This window comes from Humulus lupulus, chromosome X (assembly GCF_963169125.1).
Source record: "Humulus lupulus chromosome X, drHumLupu1.1, whole genome shotgun sequence".
NCBI lineage: Eukaryota > Viridiplantae > Streptophyta > Magnoliopsida > Rosales > Cannabaceae > Humulus > Humulus lupulus.
Window position 1 is genome coordinate 108180185 of NC_084802.1, and position 21780 is coordinate 108201964.

Genomic DNA, 21780 nt, shown 5'->3' on the forward strand with positions numbered 1-21780 from the left:
TTTTGGAAGCAAGGTCGTGCTTCAAGTCGAAGCCAAGGTAGCCACCCACATGCAAAGGACATTTTCCCAAGAACGGAATGATGAACTACTTAACACATCTCTCGACCTGATTGAAGAAAAACAAGAAGAATTGAAGTTACATCTCGCCCATTATCAGCAAAAAATCGCTCTATATTTTAATTATAAAGTTAAGAGGCGTAGATTTGGACTGGGCGACCTGGTTCTCCAAAAGGTCTTTTTGGTGAATAAGAATCCCAAGGACAGTGTATTAGGCCCTAACTAGGAGGGACCATATTAGGTCATTGAGGTTTTGCGTGAAGGAACTTTCAAGATTGCTCGGCTAAGTGGGGAAGTAGTCCCACGGACCTAGAACGCCCTACATTTGAAAAAGTATTATTAGTAGTACCACCAATAATTTTATTAGTCCGTGTTCTAATGTTTGTAAAAGCAACCAAGAAATTTTCTACATTCTGGTTACTTGGGGTTGGAAAAATTAAGCATGCTTGATAAGATTAACAAACTTAGAACTTGGAAAAATTGATTATTCAACGGCTTTTTAAGAGATCAAGTTTTCAATAAACCTAGTGCGAACTAAGTTTAAATCATTTAAAACCATGGATGTAACCTGGTCCGAAACTTAGAAGCTTGGAAAATTTGATTATTCAACGACTTTTTAAGAGCTCAAGTTTTCAATAAACCTAGCGCGAACTAGGTTTAAATCATTTAAAACCCTGGATGTAACCAGGTCCAAACCATAGAAGCTTGCAAAAATTGATTATTCAACAACTTTTTAAGAGCTTGAGTTTTCAATAAACCTAGCACGAACTAAGTTTAAATCATTTAAAACCCTGGACGTAACTAGGTCAAAAACCTGGAAAGTTGGGAACTAGGTTTAATATCAAGGGCTTGTTAAAGCTCGAGTTACCAATAAACCTAGCACAAACTCAGTTTAAATTATTAAAATCCCCAGATATAATTGGGTTCAAGGTCTGATTCTTAACAGGTATGATACAAATTAACACACAAAACTTGTATATAACCAAGCTCGATAAAGTCTATCTCGATCTAAAAATCGATTCCTGAAATCTTGAATGTATAAGTCTAAGGATTCATAAACATGAGGGATAGTAAAGGAAAGATAAATGGATCAAAAGTTAGATGTATAATGAAAAAAAGCAAGCAAATTATCCTGAGGAGAAAAAACCTCGAGCGGAGCCCGAAGGAAATTGTTTAATACCAAAAAACTGTTAAACAATTACAAACTGTTTAATACAAAATAGATATCACTGGGTCCCATCAACTCGCCCTGAAGATGTGACCTCCTCGCCATCTCCCTCCGCCATTCCAGACGCATTACCAGTCTCTAACGGTTCTTGTAAGAGTCGAGCCTCGAACTTTGCAAGGTACGGATCCCACAGCCCGGGTTCCATGAAAGAGAAGTTCCCATCTGGGTTGAAGGCCCAGCAGTGGTACAACATCTCTTCCATGGCCAATGATGATGCTGCCTTTTCTTCTTTGGCTGTGTCTTTGGCCTCGAGTAGCTTTGCTTTGACCTCATCAACCTCGCCCTAAGTTGTGAAATTTGAGCCTGGGAGGCAAACAATGCAGTCTTTGCAGCCTGCTCATTTTCTTGGGACAAGGCGAGAGCACCCTTGGCATCATGCTCATTCTTCTGAGCAGTCGTCAAAGCATCTTTGGCAGCCTGCTCGCCTTCTTGAGCAGCAGTCAGGGCAGTTTTGGCGGCATTAATTTCAACCTAGAGCTCCTCCTTTCTAACCCTGGCATAGGCTATGTTGTGGTACTGGGCCAGGGCAGACTGCAAAAGAACAAAAAAAGTCAAAGATATACACCTAGTCACAAAAAAAAAGATAAATTTTTCACCAAGTAAGGAAAGAGAACTTACAGTGAGTTTCATCCCCATAGCTGATTCCATAACATTCTTCGGGCTGCGCTCCTCGATGGTCCTCAGATCCCTCAAGCTGGCCTTATAGGCATGCCCCACCATATGGTTACACTCTCATAAACGATACCCCGAAAGGCTTTAGGGATCTTCTCCAGGTCCTGAGGATCTACTGGTATTCGGACATTGGGGGCTAGGGCCTCGGTTTATATCACTTGAGCCAGAGGAAGCATGAATCAAGGTGGAGGAGGAGGAGGAGGGAGAACCTGGTTTATATCTATTAATGGTTCATAATTAAAAGAGAATAAAATTATCATTTTACCCTTTTAGCTAGATCTTGTTCCTAGAGTACCATTGACTTTACTAGTGAAGGTTGTGTCACAACAAGTTTGCGACGTGAGCGCTCATAACCTTTTCAGTTCCAAAAGTCAACCCAATAAGGAACCAGTATTCAATCTATAAGAAGGTATAGATTCCATATCTATTATACTACGTCCCTAGCCACATACATCATTGAGTCCCCAAAACAATTGCTCTTAGCCCAATCATTCTGACAAACCTTAACACATGAATCAAAATATCAGATGACATATATAGGAGTTCATAGCAACCTCGGGATTAAGATCATTGTGTATATGATCATTGTTTGATGTGTTTGATTAATACTATGAAATGGTTTTTAAACAAGCATTATCAAATCACATCTGGTCCAGTTCTACACACTCTCAGCATGCAAAGTACATCCACTAAAGTGTCCTACTACACTAGTAACCCGGATCTAGGTCACATGTATTCATAATACTAGCGAACCATACTTGTAGTAATTAATCTAAAGATTCCACAACTTTATTTTACTACGAACTATTTAAGTTTATTATCTGAATCTCGATCCTCCCATACCAACATGAGATGAAGACCACATAGATAAACTTTAGAATTTTCTGATATTCATTTAATATTATCATATAATATCGGACATAGTCTATATATATAATAATTAAATTCAATTATTTATTTCATTTAAAACATTTGTCAACTACAATTGCTTTAAGGGCACTATTCCCAAAAGGTAGTACTGGTTGTTGTAATGGTGCCTGAGGTGGAGCTTGAAGCATAGGCTGCTGAATTTGTTGAGGACCCTGATTATTTCTCCATGCAAAATTAGGTTGATTTCTCCACCCTTAATTGAACGGGTTGGAGAATGGACTAATAGCTTGCCTATTGAAATTTCCCATCATATTCACATGTTCCATGGGCATGGAGTTGTTCATCTCAACTACCATGCACTGCTCAAATGGGTGAGAACCACCACAATTATGACATATCACTTGGATTTGAATGACTTGAGTGGCCGTAGAATTTTGTTGCAGTTGTTTGGTCAATGATGCAACCTAAGCAATGAGAGCAGTAATAACATCCAGCTTAGGCAAACCAGCTACCTTCTTATTTCTATCCTGTTCACTAGGCCACTAATAGTTATTCATGGCCATTTCTTCAAGCAATTCATAAGCCTCATTAGCACTCTTGTTGATGAAAGCACCACCTGCTGCAGCGTCAATAATGGCTCGAGTCGTCCCATACAAACTGTTGTACAAATTATGGACTAGCATCAATTTTTCAATCCCATGATGAGGCTTCCCATGTAGTGATTGAATTGGCTTGAAGAGACTTCAACCAATATTTAGCTCTATCCCGTAGTGAGAACGGGAACAATCTCAGTCTAATAGCATCATCGATGACCCCATTATATTTAAAAGTTCCACACAGCTCCAGGAAATTGGCTATGTGTGTATTGGGATACTCAATAGGGAGTCCACCAAACTTGACAATAGACTTGACCATTTGCTAAATCGCCGGCTTAATTTCAAAATTATTAGCTGCAACTGTCGGCAGTTGGATGCATGGTTGTACTCTAGTAATAGTGGGCAGTACATAGTCGCTGAGTGTGCGAACGCTGGCTCAACAACATCCCCATTCAACACATTGCCCTGATGTTGGGCCATCTCTACTAACCGTTTCTGCTTTCTGTTCTGTCTGCAAGTCCTCTCAATTTCAGTATTAATGGGCAAAAGATTGTCAGTCCCTTGACGTCGTATATACTAATTGGCACCTGAAATTAAGAACCTCAAACACAACAGTTAGAGAAAATTAACACAGAAAAAGAAAATTAGAATAAAAATTAATTGTATTGATATTAATAAAAATCAGTCCCTAGCAACGACATCAAAAACTTGTTCCCTAAAATTAATACGCAAGTATACGTAATTGACACAAGTAATACAATGATAAATAAATATCGTTTCCTCAGAGATTGATTTACTAATTACCAACAGATTAATTTTCTATTTCTATTTGGCCAACAATAAATTGGTTTCAAAAATATTAAAATAACAAAAGCAATAAACATAAAAAAAAAAAAAAAACCACTATGAAAGAAAGCAGATAACTGTAAAAGCTTCAAAAATAAAGAACTTGGGATTTTAATTTCATCAACTATTCACTTTATTATTTCGCTAATTAGACTTCACAATTCTTCTTCCTAAACTAATAACGGATTAACAAAAATGATTATTACTCTTTTTCAACAAACAAAGAACTCAATTTACATGTGAATTTTCTACATTCCTATGATAAATTCCAACACATAAAAGGTATTGAGCACAATAATCCTTAAACTAAACAATTCATATAGGTATTTTCATCCAATATGAAAATTGTGATCATTCAATCATAGCATAATCAACTCTCACTTTTTAGATTTTGAATCAAAATCATAAATCATGCAAATGGTGATCAAGCATCCACAAGCATTAAGAACATATCAAATAATTTAGAATAGAAGTGAAGAAAGAATCACGAAGTCCTCATTTTTAATAGAAAAGATCCAAGTAATTACATTAAAATCCCTAGAAAACAAATTTAGTTCATAATCATCATTCTAAACATAAACAACAATGAAAAATAACATAGAATTCTAAGGTAAAAGAAAAATAACTCTAGAGAGTGAATGGAGATGCTCCACGATGTATTCCTTGCTCCCAAAATCGTCCTCCCTCCATCTCCTCTTGAAATTAGGTTTAAATCCAAAAAAAATTTATTTAGAAGCAATGCAGGCCGTGACCCAACATTTCAAGCTTCGAGGCCCGTGTCAATTTTGGCTTTGCGTGGACTTTAGGCGCCCTGCAGCCCAACCTCTTCAATGCCGCGGCCCGTGTCAATTTTTTGAAAAACAGATTTTCTGCCTTGGACCGGGCCACGGCTCAACATCATAGCACCGCAGCCCTTATCAATTTCTTCAAATTTTGTGCTTTTGGTCCCGAAATTCACCGAAGCCATAAAATTGCTTGAGGATTCATCTTTTCACGGAATCAACACCAAAAGGCCAATTTTTCATCATTTTTCTGACAATTTTGTCCAATTGTTCTTTTCCTTTATTTTGTAATAACCCAACTATTTCTAAGACCTTGGACCATTAAAACTACAAGACATGGCTACTATTTTGGGAAACTTACATAAGAAAGAACATAACTTTATTTAAAACCCAAAATATTGTACCAATACAAAATAATATAAAAAATATAAAATGTGATTGATATGGTATGGGATCCCATTATTTATAAAACATAAAACATAAACTTTAATTCAATTGTTCAAAAACTAAGTGCGGAATTACAAAAGAAACATAATTCATAAGACTAAATAACGTCATCCTCGATCGACATGCAGTCCATTAATTCCATTCATCCTTAACACACAAGCCAAGCTGCCATGAATCCTTCCGCCTTCCATATTAATTTTCTTGCATCAAGCTAAAAATAAAGGAGTGAGCCTAATGCCCAGCAAGGAAAATCTACTAACACATAAATCATAAATCATAAGACTAAATCATAAACATATACTATAAAATATATGACTATAAAACCATATATCATATAGGACTACAATATTAATGGCCATTAACTCATTAACATGGCAAGTGATGAACCATCAAGGTCCTTTGTCTACTAATCGAGGTAGGTTAGATCACATGGTAGTATATGATAACCCTTCTAGGTCCTCTACTAGTTGAGGTAGGGTAAATCATAACTCTAAACCATGAAAATGATAAATAATCTTGGGGTTTGCTATCCAAGCAACTATAAGCCCCAAGCAACATAAAAACATTTGGGGTTTGCTAGCTAAGCAACTATAAGCCCCAAAGACTACAAGACATATTCATACATAAATATACATATCATAATGTAAAACATATAATAACATAAACATAAAAGCACATATAATCTATCCTATTTTCCTTGCCAAAAACTGGGATATTTGGGAATAAGAACGGGATTAGAACACTCCTATAAACCAACAATAAAAATGGTGAGTTTCTAAAGAAAAAAAGATGAAAAGAACACTAAACCATCCAAGAACCTTAAGTTTCAAGAAACTTAAATACCTATTCAAGAATCATAAACAAGAGCTAGGATCTGAATAAAAGAAAACTAAAGAAAACCAAAGAACTGAACTTAGGAATAAGAATACCTTGAATGATCTTATGGATGATCTAAACCTCAATACCGAAATCACACTATATCTCACTTCCCAAGTGTTTAGAAAAGTTTAAAATGATAAAAAAAATTAATGCAAAAGCCCAAGTATCACTCAATAGTAACACTAGCAACTTGGAGGCTCTGAAGACTACTTGAAGAATGAAAAAAATGGTTGAGTACTAGGTCATATCTATAGAGTTCAAGGAGTGAAACTAACCCCTTTTAATTTGAATAAATAAATGATTATAAAATGAAAAAGATTTAAATTTTCGTTCAACAGACACCCAGAACTCGGTCGAAATCGTTCAAATGTAGGTCTAAGTGGTTAAGGGTATTTTTAAATTCAAAATCACAAACTTTTCAAAAATCAAGCTTGGAGCCGATATATCTCCCCCCCTTAGGCGATATATCGCGTCCCCCTATATTCCTGAGTCCCGTTAGATCATTCATGCAAAGTCGACGTGTTTTCTGTATCTTCCGTAGGCGATATATCGGCATACGTTGATATATCAAACACATAATTGCACTTTTTCAGCATATTTTTAATTGAGTAAACAGCTTTGACTGAGTCATAATACGATCCTAACAGTTTCTAGAAGGTTCTAGAGCTTCTAGATCTTTCTTTTATTTAAACTATTCATCAAAAATACTTAAATCCTTACTAAACATGATTATGACGAGTGTCATGCTCTTAATGGTTCTATCTAAACCTTAGGTTATAATAAATATATATATATATATCTAAGACCAGTAATATTAATCAAATCTTATGTTATAATTAATATTCTTAAACCATAGGTTAAACTTATAAATTCCATAACTGTTGCTATGAGTTTCCAACTAATTCCGACTTGAACCAAAATCCACGGAATCTATCATACTACAAACTACTACTAACTTTTATTACTATCTAGATAGCTAAGTAAATATTCTGGGACACTACAATTCTCCCCTACTTAAAAGAATTTCATCCCCAAAATTTACTTACCAAACAATTCCAGATACCGTGCAAACATGTCCTCCTCCAACTCTCACGTTGCCTCCCGTTCAAAACTATTACTCCATAGGACCTTGATAATCGGAATACTCTTAGACCGTAATTCCCCCATCCCTCTATCTAGGATGCTAACTGGTCATTCCTCGCAAGTCAAGTCTTTCTGGAGTGCTATCATATTGTACTTGAGGACGTGAGATGGGTCTGACACATATCTAGGCAACATCAAGATGTGGAACACATTGTGGCTATATGTTAGAGCTAGCGGTAGGGCTAATCTATATGCAACTGTTCCCACCTTGTCCAATATCTCAAAAGGACCTATCAATTGGGGACTAAGCTTGCCTTTCTTCCCAAATCGCTTCACACCTTTCATAGGAGATATCTTTAGGAAGACTTGATCTCTGACATTGAATTCCACATCATGCCTCTTGGCATCGTAATAACTTTTGTGTCGGCTCTCAGCAGCGAGCATATGCTTTCTAATCAGCGCTACTATATCCTGAGCTTCTCTAATAGCTTTCGGTCCAAGAAGTTGCCTTTCTCCTACCTCGTCCCAATGTAATGGTGATCGACACCTTCTTCTGTAAAGTAACTCATAGAGTGCCATCCTGATTATTGGCTGGTAGCTATTGTTGTACAAGATTTCTTTCAGCGGAAAATACTTACTCCATGATCCTCTGAAATCAAGTACCCAAGAGCGCAACATATCCTCTAAAATATGTATGGTACGCTCGGACTGACCCTGCTTTGAGGATGAAATGCCATACTAAGGCTTAACTTGGTACCCATGGCTTGCTGCAAGCTTCCCCAAAATCTCGATGTAAACACTGATCCTCTATCAGATACTATAGTCTTAGGGATTCCATGCATTCTTACTATTTCTCGGACATAAACGTCTGCGTACTGATCTACTGTATACGTAGTCTTGACAAGCACGAAGTGAGCTAACTTGGTTAGTCTATCTACTATTACCCAAGCCGAGTCGTGCTGCTTATTTGTTCGTTGTAGTCCTATTATGAAATCCATGGCTATGTCTTCCCACTTCCATTCTAGAATACTAAGCGGTTGCAATAAGCTTGCAGGCCGCTGATGTTCTGCTTTCAGTTGCTGGCAAACTAAGCATTTAGACACATACTCTGCTACATATGTCTTCATTGCTGGCCACCAATACAACGCCTTAAGGTCGTGAGTCATCTTTGCCGAACCTGGGTGAACTGAGTATGGGGTATTGTGTGCTTCTTCTAAAATCTTAATCTTAATCCCTTGATCATTTGGCACGCATACCCGATCCTTATATCTCAAGAACCCCTACCCTGATATAGAGAAATATGTGGCCTTACCTTCTTTAACTGCAGCTATGTGAGGTACTAATGTGTCATCATGCCCTTGCCCGATCCGTATATCTTCTAACAGATTTGACTGGGTGGACAAGTTAGCCAGTTGACCAATGACTACTTCTATTCTGGCATTGATTAGCTCTTGCTGTAGCAACTTTTCTATTCCAGCTAACGCTGCTAGACTTTCATAACTCTTCCTACTTAGCGCATCAGCAACTACGTTTGCTTTTCCCAGGTGGTATAGGATTTCGCAGTTATAATCCTTCCCTAGTTCTAACCACCTGCGCCTCTTCATGTTGAGCTCCTTTTGTGTGAAGAAATACTTTAAACTTTTATGATCCGTATAAATCTCACACCGTTCTCCATAAAGATAATGGTGCCATATTTTCAATGCAAAGACCACCGCTGCCAACTCCATATCGTGCGTTGGGTAGCGTTGCTCGTATTCCTTCAGCTATCTTGAGACGTAGGCTATCACTTTGTCATTCTACATCAGCACACAACCCAACCCTTGCTTCGACGCATCACAGTAGACTACAAACTTGTCATTGGGTGTCGATACACAAAGTACTGGAGCTAAGCATAGCTTATCCTTAAGCAACTGGAAACTTTCTTCACACTTATCCCTCCAGTTGAACCTTTGCTATTTCCAGGTCAGGTTGGTAAGTAGAGTGGCTATCTTGGAAAAGCACTCTACAATCCTCGGCCTCAACTGTGAGCTATAAGCTTCGCAAATGGAAGTTATTGGACTAAAATTCGTCGAAGTGGTAGGTCCGAGGGCAATCTAAGAAATCATCTAAGTTCAGCACAATGCCCTCGATATGATCCACAGCCTGATCTGCGTGATCACCTGAATTCACAGAGAAGAAATTTAGCTCGAGATGAGAGTGTTAGTTATACTTGTGAAGAGGGAGGTCCTTCCGAAGTACGTGATAATGGGAATGCCCCACAAAACCAAGCTTGAGCTTGGAGGGACAATAACCTGTCAAACGCGTACGATAGAGTGGGAGCTGTTGAACAACCCCAAAATAACCTAGGGATCCGGGACCAAACCCTCGAGAGGCTAGCTCAAATGGAAGAGCAAATGAAGAAGCTCCTATCTGGAAAAGATAAAGACGATTGTGATTCAGAGGATGAGCTTGAGCTTGAGCTTTTTGCTCCAAATATTGCGACGGCCACATATTCGGTGGGCTTTAGAATGCCACACTTGTCAAAGTTTGACGGAGATGGGGATCCGTCTGATCACCTTGGGATGTTTAACACCATGATGATGGCCCATAATGTCGGGCTTGATTTAAAGTGCATCTTATTCCCCTCAACTCTGATTGGGCCAGCCAGGCAGTGGTTTAAACAATACAAGAGGCATTCTATTAGCTTGTGGAATAAGTTTTCTGCTGATTTGAAGAGAGCATTCAGGGCTTCCCAAATAGCTCAGGTCAAGGCTGATTCATTGGCCAATGTAAAGTAGCAACCTGGTGAACCGTTGAAAGCATATATAAGTAGGTTTTCCAATGTCGCTACACGAGCCAGAGACACCGACGACAACTCCAAGCTCATGGCAATGAGAATGGGAATCCTTGTTTAAGGATATCTATGGCAAGAATTACAAAGAAAAAGAGTTAATAATATGGATGAGATCTTGGCAGGAACTCAAAGGTGGGTTCACCTGGAAGAGGCGCGAGCTTCTGTCGCAGGAACCAGCTAGATCCCTATCCAGCCCATTGGAGCAGTAACGGATGTTGCAGCTATGGCTCAAGCCCTTATCCAGAATAACCAAGGAGGAAGTAACAAGAGGAAGGGAAATAGTGAGGGCGACAAGAGCGGAACAAAGAAAAATAAGTCCAGAGAGAAAGTCAAACCTATTTACGCAACCTATACCGACCTCACGGATACTAGAGACCGCATCTTCCTAGCCAATTTTACTCTCCTTCCATGGAAGAAGCTAGAACCACTAAGAAACCAAAGAGCGAGAAGAGATCCTTCGAAGTTTTGCCGATTTCGCAATGATATTGGTCATAACACTGATGACTGTAGATAGTTGAAGGATGAGATCGAGACCCTTATCAGGGCAGGACCTTTGGCCTAGTACGCCTAAAATCGAATGGTCCCGAGTCAGCCTGCTGGACAAAACCCTCTGTCAGCTCCTGAAGCCCCAGCGAATCAAGCCAGAGTTCAAGCGAATCTGGACAACCCTCCTCTGATAATAGGGGAAGATATAACCACCATTTTGGGAGGACCCCATCTGGCAAGCACCAACAGAGGTGCCTAGAAGAGGTACATTAACGAACTAAAATCCCATAACGGAGTGGAGTTCGTCCCAAAACAGCAGTTGTCAAAACAACAGCGATTGGAAAAACAACCAATCATTTTTACAGAAGATGATGCTAGCCATGTCCAATTCCCACATATCGATCCTTTGGTCATAACCATTCAGCTCGCCAACCGAAGAGTACAGAAGACACTAACAGATATTGGGACTTCTATGAATCTACTTTTTAGATCCTCTTGGAAAAAATGGGGTTTTCTGTAACAGAACTGAAGGCGACCTCAATGATTCTGTACGGATTTTCTGGTGAAGGATCAACAGCAATCGGGACGATCGAGTTAGTGGTAACATTGAGAGAAGGATCTCGAACTGCCTCCAAGTTACTCGAGTTCGTTGTGATCTACTATCCAGCTGCATACAATGCAATTTTGGGCCGACCTGCATTGATGGCATTTGACGCCATAACCTCTATCCGCCACCTAGCAGCCAAGTTCCCCTCAGCTGCGGGGATATGCATCGTCAGAGGCGATCATCTCACTGCCAGGGAATGCTATAGCATTTCTATGAAGGGAAAATCACAACCTGGGCAGCAAGCTATGGCCATAAGTGACGGAGGTGAGGATTCCCAAGAAGTGAAAGACACTTGTGGGACGGAAGAACCCCAAGAAGTAAATGATAGCAGCGTCGTCCAACATGATGACATTGACCCACGAATGGGTGAGGATAGGTCAGAGCTTCAGGCCATTGAGGAGCTCAAGGAAGTAAGTATAGACCCCAAAGAAGCTTCAAGAGTTGTTAAGATTGGAAAAAATCTTGCTGATAAAAGGAAGAAAGAGTTGATCAATTTCTTACAAAAGAATATAGATGTCTTCGCCTAGTCACATGAAGACATGGTGGGAATAAGTCCGAGTGTAATCATACGCACTCTAAACTTGGGCAAGAACATGCCGGCAAAATCCCCAAAACAGAGGCATTTGGGAACAGTCCGAGCTGAAGCACTGGAGGAAGAAGTAGCTTGACTGTTAAAGTGCAGGTTTATTCGTGAATAAAAATACCCGATCTAGGTTGCCAATCTTGTGTTGGTCCCAAAGCCAAACGAGAAATGGAGGACCCGCATCAATTTCTCCGACCTGAACAAAGCTTGCCCCAAGGATTGCTTCCCACTGCCAAGGATTGATCAGTTGGTAGATGTTACAGCAGGTCACGAGCTCATTAACCTTCATGAATGCGTATTCTGGATATAACCAGATTGCGATGAATCCTGCGGACCAAGAGCATACTAGCTTCATGACCCCAACTAACGTATACTGTTATAAAGTCATGCCCTTCGGGCTGAAAAATGCTGGAGCTACATATCAGCGATTAGTCATCAAAATGTTTGCAAATCAGATTGGGAGAAATATGGAATTGTATGTCAATGATATGCTTGTCAAATCAAAGACTGTCAATAACCATGTATCTGATCTGAAAGAATGTTTTGAGATCTTAAGGAGGTATGATATGAGGCTAAATCCACAGAAGTGTACTTTCGGAGTAGCATCGGGAAAATTTCTGGGATTCATAGTCAATACAAGGGGGATAGAGGTGAATCGTGATAAAATCAGATCATTGATAGAAATGCCCTCGCCTAGGTCGCGTAAAGAAGTTCAAAGCCTGACGGGAAAGGTGGTAACCCTGAACCGTTTTATTTCAAAATCCACTGACAAGTGCTTGCCATCCTACAACTTTCTCAGAGGAAACAAGAAATTTGAATGGACTGAAGAGTGCGAGCAGGCATTCCTCGACCTAAAAAAACACTTGATCGAGCCCCCAGTATTGTCTAAGCCTATGTCTGGAGAACCTCTATTCCTTTATTTGGTCGTGAGAGAAAATGCAATCAATGTCGTGTTAGTTCGAGAAGAAGACTGTGCTAAAAAACTGGTGTATTATATAGGCAAGAGATATCTCAAAGCTGAATCACGGTATCCATTGATAGAAAAGATGGCATTCTGTCTTATATTGGTTCCCAAGAAGCTCCAGCCCTATTTCCAGTCCCATTCAATCAACGTCATGACCGACCAACCTTTAAGGCAGGTATTGCAAAACCTAAAACGTCGAGACGTCTTTTAAAATGGGCAGTTGAACTCAGCCAGTTCGAGATATTGTACATGCCACGGACCTCAATCAAAAGTCAGGCCTTTGCTGATTTTGTGGCTGAATGCACCGAATTTCAAGAGGAGTTTTTGAAGGAACTGGTGCAAGAGTTGTGGAAAATATTCATAGATGGATCATCAAATGATAACGGATCAGGAGCTGGGATCATATTAATCTCCCCAGAAGGGTATCGATTCCATACAACTCTGAGATTCAGATTCGAAGTATCTAACAATGAAGCTGAATATGAGGCCTTGCTAGCTAGATTGAGAGTGGCGAAGGAGCTCAAAGCAAAGGTCGTCCAATGTTATAGCGATTCCCAGCTCGTGGTTAATCAAGTGTTGGGAGAGTATCAAGCTCGAGGCACCAAGATGGCGGCTACCTAGCTAAGGTGAAGGGGAAGCTATCCGAATTTGAGTATAGTATTGTTGAACAGATACCTCACGAGTAGAATTCTAATGCTGATGCTTTGGCAAGGCTTGCCACCACCAAGAAAGTTGAGACCTTGAATGTAGTGCCTGTAGAGTTCTTGGAGAGTCCGAGCGTGACAGTAAAAACGATAGAGGTTGAGATGATGGACACAAGACCGACCTGGATGACCCCTATAATGGAATACCTCATGATAGGAAGGCTACCTAAGGAAAGAAAGGATGCAAGGAAAATAATATATCAAGCTCCTAGGTAGGTGATAGTGGATGGGACATTGTACCGATGTTGTTATTCATTGCCTCTCCTACAGTGTGTTCTGCCTGAGGAGGCTAAAACCATTTTGCAGGAAGTGCATGAAGGCTTCTGTGGAGATCATGCTGGGGGGAAAAACCTAGCACTGAAAATATTGTGGCAGAGCTATTTTTGGCCCACTTTAACAAAAGACACCATCTCGTATGTTCATAAATGCGACAAATGCCAGCACTTCACCATAGTTGCTCAAGCTGCTCCAGTCGAGCTAACAATGATCTCATCCCCATGGCCATTTGTGGTATGGGGAATCGACCTAAAAGGATCCTTACCGATACACAAGGGAGGAGTTCACTACGCGGTGGTGGCAATCAACTATTTCACGAAGTGGGTGGAGGCAGAGCCTTTAGCAACCATCACTTCAAATAGAGTCCTGGACTTGGTGGTGAAGAATATTGTATGTCAGTTTGGGCTTCCTAAAAAGATCATGTCAGACAATGGGACACAGTTCGACAGTGATCACTTCACTAACTTTTGTGAAAAATACGACGTTATTAAGAGTTTCTCCTAGGTAGCATATCAACAGGGCAATGGACAGGTCGAGGCTGTGAATAAAACCCTAAAGCCGACCCTTAAGAAGAGGTTAGATGAGGCCAAAGGAATATGTCCTGAACAGCTCCCGCAAGTACTTTGAGCGTACCGAACTTCTTATAGAACCTCCATGGGACACATTCCTTTCTCCTAAACTTTTGGAAGCGAGGTCGTCCTTCCAGTCGAAGCCATGGTAACCACTCACAGGCAAAGGACATTTAGCCAGGAATGGAATGATGAATTACTTAACACATCTCTTGACCTAATTGATGAGAAATGAGAGGATTCGCAGTTACAGCTCACCCATTATCAACAGAAAATCACTCGTTACTTTAATTATAAAGTCAAGACGCGTAGGTTCGAATTAGGCGACCTGGTTCTTCGAAGGGTCTTTCTGGCGAATAAGGATCCCAAGGACAGTGTCTTGGGCCCGAACTGGGAGGGGCTGTATCAAATTGTGGAAATCCTGCGTGAAGGAACTTTCAAGATAGCTCGGCTGAATGGGGAGATAGTCCCACGGACCTGGAACGCCATGCATTTAAAAAGTATTATCCACAGTACCATCATCCATGTAAGGCTTAAGTATAAAAGCCATTTAATTAAATAGCAGATGGATTATTAGGTGATTTTTCTTGTTAAGGTGGTTTTAAATAATTTTTCTTGTTAAGGTTGTAGTAGCTCGAGTATTAATGTTTGTAAAAGCAACCAAGAAAGTCTCTATATTCTGGTTACTTGGGGGGCATATAACCCCAGGTGGATCAGAATAAGATCGCTGGATAAGTTTAAATTACTTGAAACCCTGGATACAACCAGGTCCAGAACATAGAAGCTTGGAAAATTGATTATTCGACGGCTTTTTAAGAGCTCAAGATGTCAATAAACCAAGCACAAACTAAGTTTAAATTACTTGAAACCCTGGATACAACCAGGTCTGAAACTTAGAAGCTTGGAAAATTGAATATTCCATGGCTTTTTTAAGAGCTCAAGATGTCAATCAACCTAGTTTAAACTCATTTTTTATCATTTAAAACCCTGAATACAACCAGGTACAAAACTTAGAAAGTTGGGAAAATTGTTTAAAATTGAGGGCTTTTTAAAGCTCGAGTTATCAATAAACCTAACACGAACTAAGTTTAAAATATTTAAAATCCCAGATATAACCAGGTCCAAGGCCTGATTCTTAACAGGTATATGATATTAATCAACACATAAAGTTTTGTTATAATCGAGCTCAAAATATTTATGCCGATCTAAAAGCGATTCCTAAAATCTCTAATGTACAAGTCTAAGGAGTCATAAACATGAGAGATAATAAAGGAAAGATAAATAGATAAAAATTTAGATATATAAATTGAAAATAAAATTGTCCTGAGGAGAAAAACCTCGAATTGATCCCAAAGGAAATTGTTTACAAACAAATATAAAAAACAAAGACAAAAGGAAAAAGATTGTCATTGAGCTCCTCCAGGTCGCTCTAAGGATGTAACCTCCTCGCCATCCTTCTCGCCTGCCACAGAAGCATCTCCCATTTCTGACGGTTCTTACAAAATCCAAGCCTTGAATTTTTCAAGGTACAGATCCCACAGCGTGGTACATCATATCCTCCATGGATGACAATGAGGATGCCTTCTCTTCTTTGACTACGGCCTCAGCCTCGAGCAGTTTAGCTTTGGCTCCATCAACCTCGGCCTGGAGTTGTGCAGTTTGAGCCTGGAGGGCAGCCAAGGCAATCTTTGCAGCCTACTCACTTTCCTGGGATGAGGCGAGGGAAAACTTGGCATCATACTCGCTATTTTGAGCAGACGCAAAGGTAGCTTTGGCGGCCTGCTCACCTTCTTGAGCAACTGTCAGGGCAATTTTGGCGGCGTTTACTTCGACTTAGAGCTCATCATTTCTAGCCCTATCTCGGGCTATACTGCAATATTGAGCAAGGGCAGAGTGTAAAATAACAAGGCAAGTCAGATATATCCTTATATGCGATAAAAAAAATATGTCACCAAGGAAGGATAACTTATTTTAAGGTTCATCCCCAGGGCTAACTCCAAGACGTTCTCCGGGCTCCGCTCCTCGATAGTCCTCAAGTCTCTCAAGCTGGTCTTATAGGCGTGCCCCACCATGTGGCTCCCTGTCTCATAAAGGATCCCCCAAAAGGCTTCAAGGATCTTCTCTAGATCCTGAGGATCGACTGGTATTCGGACGATCGTAGCTGGGGCAGAGGGAGCTGAAGGATCATCTTGTATTACTTGATCCCGATGAGGCACGAACGGAGGTGGAGGATAGTTTATCTATGATTCTAATTGAAGTGCTCAACACATGGTGGTGGGGTTGGGCCAGTGTACAACAAAAATTTTGTAACATATTTAAACTACCTTTAAATATGCGGATCCATTAATATACATACATTAAACATAAGCAAGTTAGGAATAGAAATCACACCTCTTGATGCCTATCAATTGTCCTTGCTATCTTTTTGTAATAAGAACGATCTTCCTATCCAAGCTGCTCCCAGGTACTCACACCAAGACTTCCACAGCATTCTCTACACCTCAAGAAGTGTGTGGGCACTTAAAGAATAAAGGATAGTTTATCTGTGATTCTAATTGAAGTGCTCAACACATGAGATCAATAGAATAGGCCGTAGAATTGGTTCTTTATCTTTTCAGGGAGAGAAAAGTATCGTTCTATTTTTCACAGAGCGAATGACTAAGTTGTCAGAGTTATCTGTATATTTCTGATTAGTCATACTTAAAAGAAAATATTCAAATTTAAAAAATAAATCTGTAAACAACTTACAATTTATCATTTAATTAATTAATTATCTTATTAATGAAAATATCCAAAAAAACTGATTTTTTTTAATTATCCATTAATTAATTAATTAAATAAATAAAATTATAAAATTTGTCCCTGAAAATATACAGTACACGGACTGTGTGTGGTCGTGTACCACCCTAATTTTTAGAGATATTTGATTTTTCTATTTTTATTTAATTATTTATTCAAATTACTTTGTCAGATAAGAATCTAACAACCTGATAACTAATTCAAATTTAAATTAAATATTTTTTTAACTAATTATCAAATATAATTAATTATTTTAATAAATATCAGTCTTTTAAATTCAAATCCAATTTAAACTTATCAGATTATAATCTCCCACTCAAATAAAGATATTTAATTAATTCTACCAATTAATTAAATCCAACAATTTCAAAAATAAATATTTAATTTTGAAAATTATAATTAATTAATTATTTAATTAAATTTTGAAAATTATTTAATTATTTAATATAATTTCAAAAATTATACAATAATTAAATATTAATTAATTTTGTTAATCACAACTAATTTGTAATTAATTAATTAATTACTATTATGATAAAATTTCATATTTGGCCCGAAGAACAAATTTCTTCTTGAATATGTCTTTCAACTATTTTTCCCTGTATATCAACTCTTTCCTTGAATAGTGTTGATAAAGCCGCTGTGGGGACCTATGGACCTATAATTCCAAGCTCCAATAAATTTGAGATTATTAATTAAACTCTTTAATTTGATAATCTTAATTTATTAATCTCGTGATTATTCCACTATAAATATGAGACCGCACTCTTGTAATTATAGACATTTCATTTACTGAGTACTTTATAATGGTAAAGCGCCCATTGATATAATCATTGCATACAAATTAACCCTTTAATAGTGGTTCATAATTAATTAGGAATAAAATTACCATTTTATGCTTTTAATTATCTCTTGTTTCCTTAAGTATCATTGACTTTACTAGTGAAGGTTAATTCAGAACTTAATTAAGAATTTGAGCTCAATAACTTTTCAGTCCCAAAAGTCAACCCTTAAGAGAACCATTATTCAATCTCTTGCAAGAAGGCATAGATTCCATATTTGTATACTATGTCCCCAGCCATTTACATTAATGAGTTCCCAAAACAAAAGTTTCTAGCCTGATAATTCTGACAGACCCTAACGAGTGAATCAAAGAACTCATATAACATAAACATGAGTTCATAGTAACTTCAGGATTAAGATCTATTTGTTTATGATCATCAGTTGATATATTTAATTAATACTTCGAAACGGTATTTAACTAAGTATTAATAAACATATCTAGTCCAGTTCTATATATTCTCTAATATATAAAGCACCTCCACTAAAGTGTACTACCACACTAGTGATCCGGATCTAGATCACATGTATTCATAATACTAGTGGACCGTACTTGCAGTAATTAATCTAAAGATTCCATAACTTTATTTTACTGCGAACTATTCAAGTTCATTTATCTCAAACACAATCCTCTCGTACCAATACGTGTTTGAGATCACATATATGAACTTAGGAATTTTTCTGATATTTACATAATATTATCATAGAATTATATAGTCCATAAAATATATGCATAACAAATTCAATTTATTTATTTATTTCATAAAACAATGTCTACTACATATGCTTTCAAGGCACAATTCCCAATAATCTCCCACTTGCCCTAAAGAAAATGAGGCATCTCTCTCATTCCCATTTTTCTTACATGCTCCTTAAAAGATTTTATGGATAAAGTCTTTGTGAAAGGATCTGCAAGATTATGCTCTTAAGCTATCTTCATAACTGCAACATCTCCTCGATGAACTATCTCTCTAAGCAAGTGATACTTAGTCTAGATGTGCTTTCCCCTCTTGTGACTCCGTGGTTCCTTTGAGTTTGCTACTGCCCCACTGTTGTCACAGTATAGGACTAGTGGCTTATCCACATTTGGTACTACTTCCAGATCGGAATAGAAATTTTTGAGCCACACAACCTCCTTAGCTGCTTCACAAGCCGCTATATACTCGGCTTCCATGGTGGAGTCTGCAATGCTGGTTTGTTTAATACTTTGCAAGACTACCGCTCCTCCTCCAAGAGTAAACACTGATCCAGAAGTTGATTTCCGACTATTTCTGTCTGATTGAAAATCAGAATTAGTGTAACCTATGGGGTTCAGGTCTCCACCTGCATATACAAGCATATAATCTCTAGTATTTCCAAGATACTTGAGAATATTCTTCAGTGCAGTCCAATGACTCAATCCAGGATTGGATTGATAATGGCTGACTATCCCTAATGCATAACAAATGTCAGGTCTTGTACACAACATGGTGCCAAAGTTTTGTTCTGTCTATCTCTAAGAATCTTAATGCGCAGAACATACTTGGCTTCATCCAAATCTTTCATTCGGAATAGTTCAGCTAACCAGTTCTTTACCTTTGATAATGATGTTACGTCATTTCCAATCAGTAATATATCATCAACATAAAGAACGAGGAATACTACTACACCATCTTTGATTTGTTTATAGACACAAGGTTCGTCAATGTTTTGTTCAAAACCAAACTTTTTAATTGTGTCATCAAATCTAAGATTCCAAGATCTAGAAGCTTGTTTGAGTCCATAAATTGACCTAAGAAGCTCGCAAACCTTTTTCTCTTGACCTTTTAATTCGAACCCTTCTGGTTGAGACATGTAAATGGTTTCGTCAAGGTATCCATTCAGAAAAGTTGTTTTGACATCCATTTGCCAAATCTCATAATCCATGCACGTAGCAATAGACAAGAGTATATGAATGGATTTTAGCATGGCTACAGGAGAAAAGGTTTCTTCATAGTCAACCCATTCTTTTTGTGTGTAACCTTTGGCTACAAGCCTTCTTTTGAAAGTCTTTACTTCCCCATTTGCTCCTCTTTTCTTCTTGAATATCCACTTGCAACCAATGGGTTTGATATTCTCAGGTGGATCTTCAAGAACCCAAAAAGAATTGGAATACATTGATTCCATTTCTTAGTTCATGGCTTCTTACCATTTGTCCTTGTCAGAATCATTCATTGCATCTTTAAATGTCAATGGATCGTCTTTGTTTGTGTCAGACACAAGCATTTGAACTTTGTGTTCATAGCGTGTGGGTTGCTTACTAATGCTCCCACAACGACGAGGCTCTCTACTATTCTCACTAGAACTAGTAGTTTCCTCTTTTCATTTTTCATTGGTTGTTGTTGGTGACTTTGCAACTTCATTCGAGACCATCTCCTCCAGTACAACCTTACTGCGAGGTTTGTGGTTATTAACATAGTCATGTTCAAGAAAAGTTGCATTATCGATACAAAGGTTTTATTTTCTTTTGGACTATAGAAAATTCCACCTCTTGTCTCTTTGGAATATCCCACAAACATGCACACTTCAGAGCGTGATTCCAACTTCCCGGTCTTTCCTTTAAGCACGTGTGTAGGACAACCCCAAATTTGAAAATGGTGTAAACTAGGTTTACAACCATTCCATAATTCTATGGGTGTCTTTTGGATAGACTTAGATGGAACAACATTCAATATGTATAGAGTACATTGAATCGCATAGCCCCAGAATGACAGTGGTAATGATGAGAAACTCATCATTGATCTAACAATATATAATAATGTTATGTTCCATCTTTCTAAAAAACCATTTTGCTGTGGCGTTCCTGGTGCTGTGAGTTATGATTGAATGCCATGCTCACGCAGATGGTTTCCGAATTCAAAATCCAAGTACTCTCCTCCTCAATCAGATTGAAGAGCTGTTAGTGATTTACCTAATTGCTTTTCAGCCTCTGCTTGAAGTTTTTTGAACTTTCCAAAAGTTTCAGATTTTCTTGGCATTAAGTATAGGTACCCATATCTTGAATAATCATCTATAAAAATGACTAAGTATTCATAACCTCCTCTTGCTTGTAGATTAAGTTGACCGCAAAAATCTGCATGTACTAGCTGAAATGGTTTTGTGGCTCTTGAACCTTTAGCACATTTTTCCTTCTAGGCAGGATTCACAAACAGGGAGAGATCCAATAGATAGTTCTCTTAAAGGGCCAACCTTTACAAGCCTATTTATTCTGTCTAGACCAATATGGCCCAATCTCAAGTGCCACAGATATGTTTCACTATCGGAATCAGTCTTTTGTCGTTTAATAGATCTAGGATTAGCAATTTTAAATAATTCATAATTATAAATAGATTTCTCTTTAGCTTGCAGTTTATAAATCCCATCGATAGATTTTGTAGAACATATCTTAGAACCATATCTTGAAATAACAATCGAATTATTATTAAAAGACATTTTAAAACTTTGTTCATGTAACATAGAAACAGAAATATCATCACAATTATCCAGGAATATAATAAACGTTCTCTAAAACAAGAAAATTATTCTTCTCAAATTCCAAACGGGTTGTTCTAAATGCTACTGCAGAGATAATCTGACCACTGCCTACCCCCATAGTCACCTCTCCATCAGCAAATTTCCTCGTCGAACTAAGAATCTGTAGA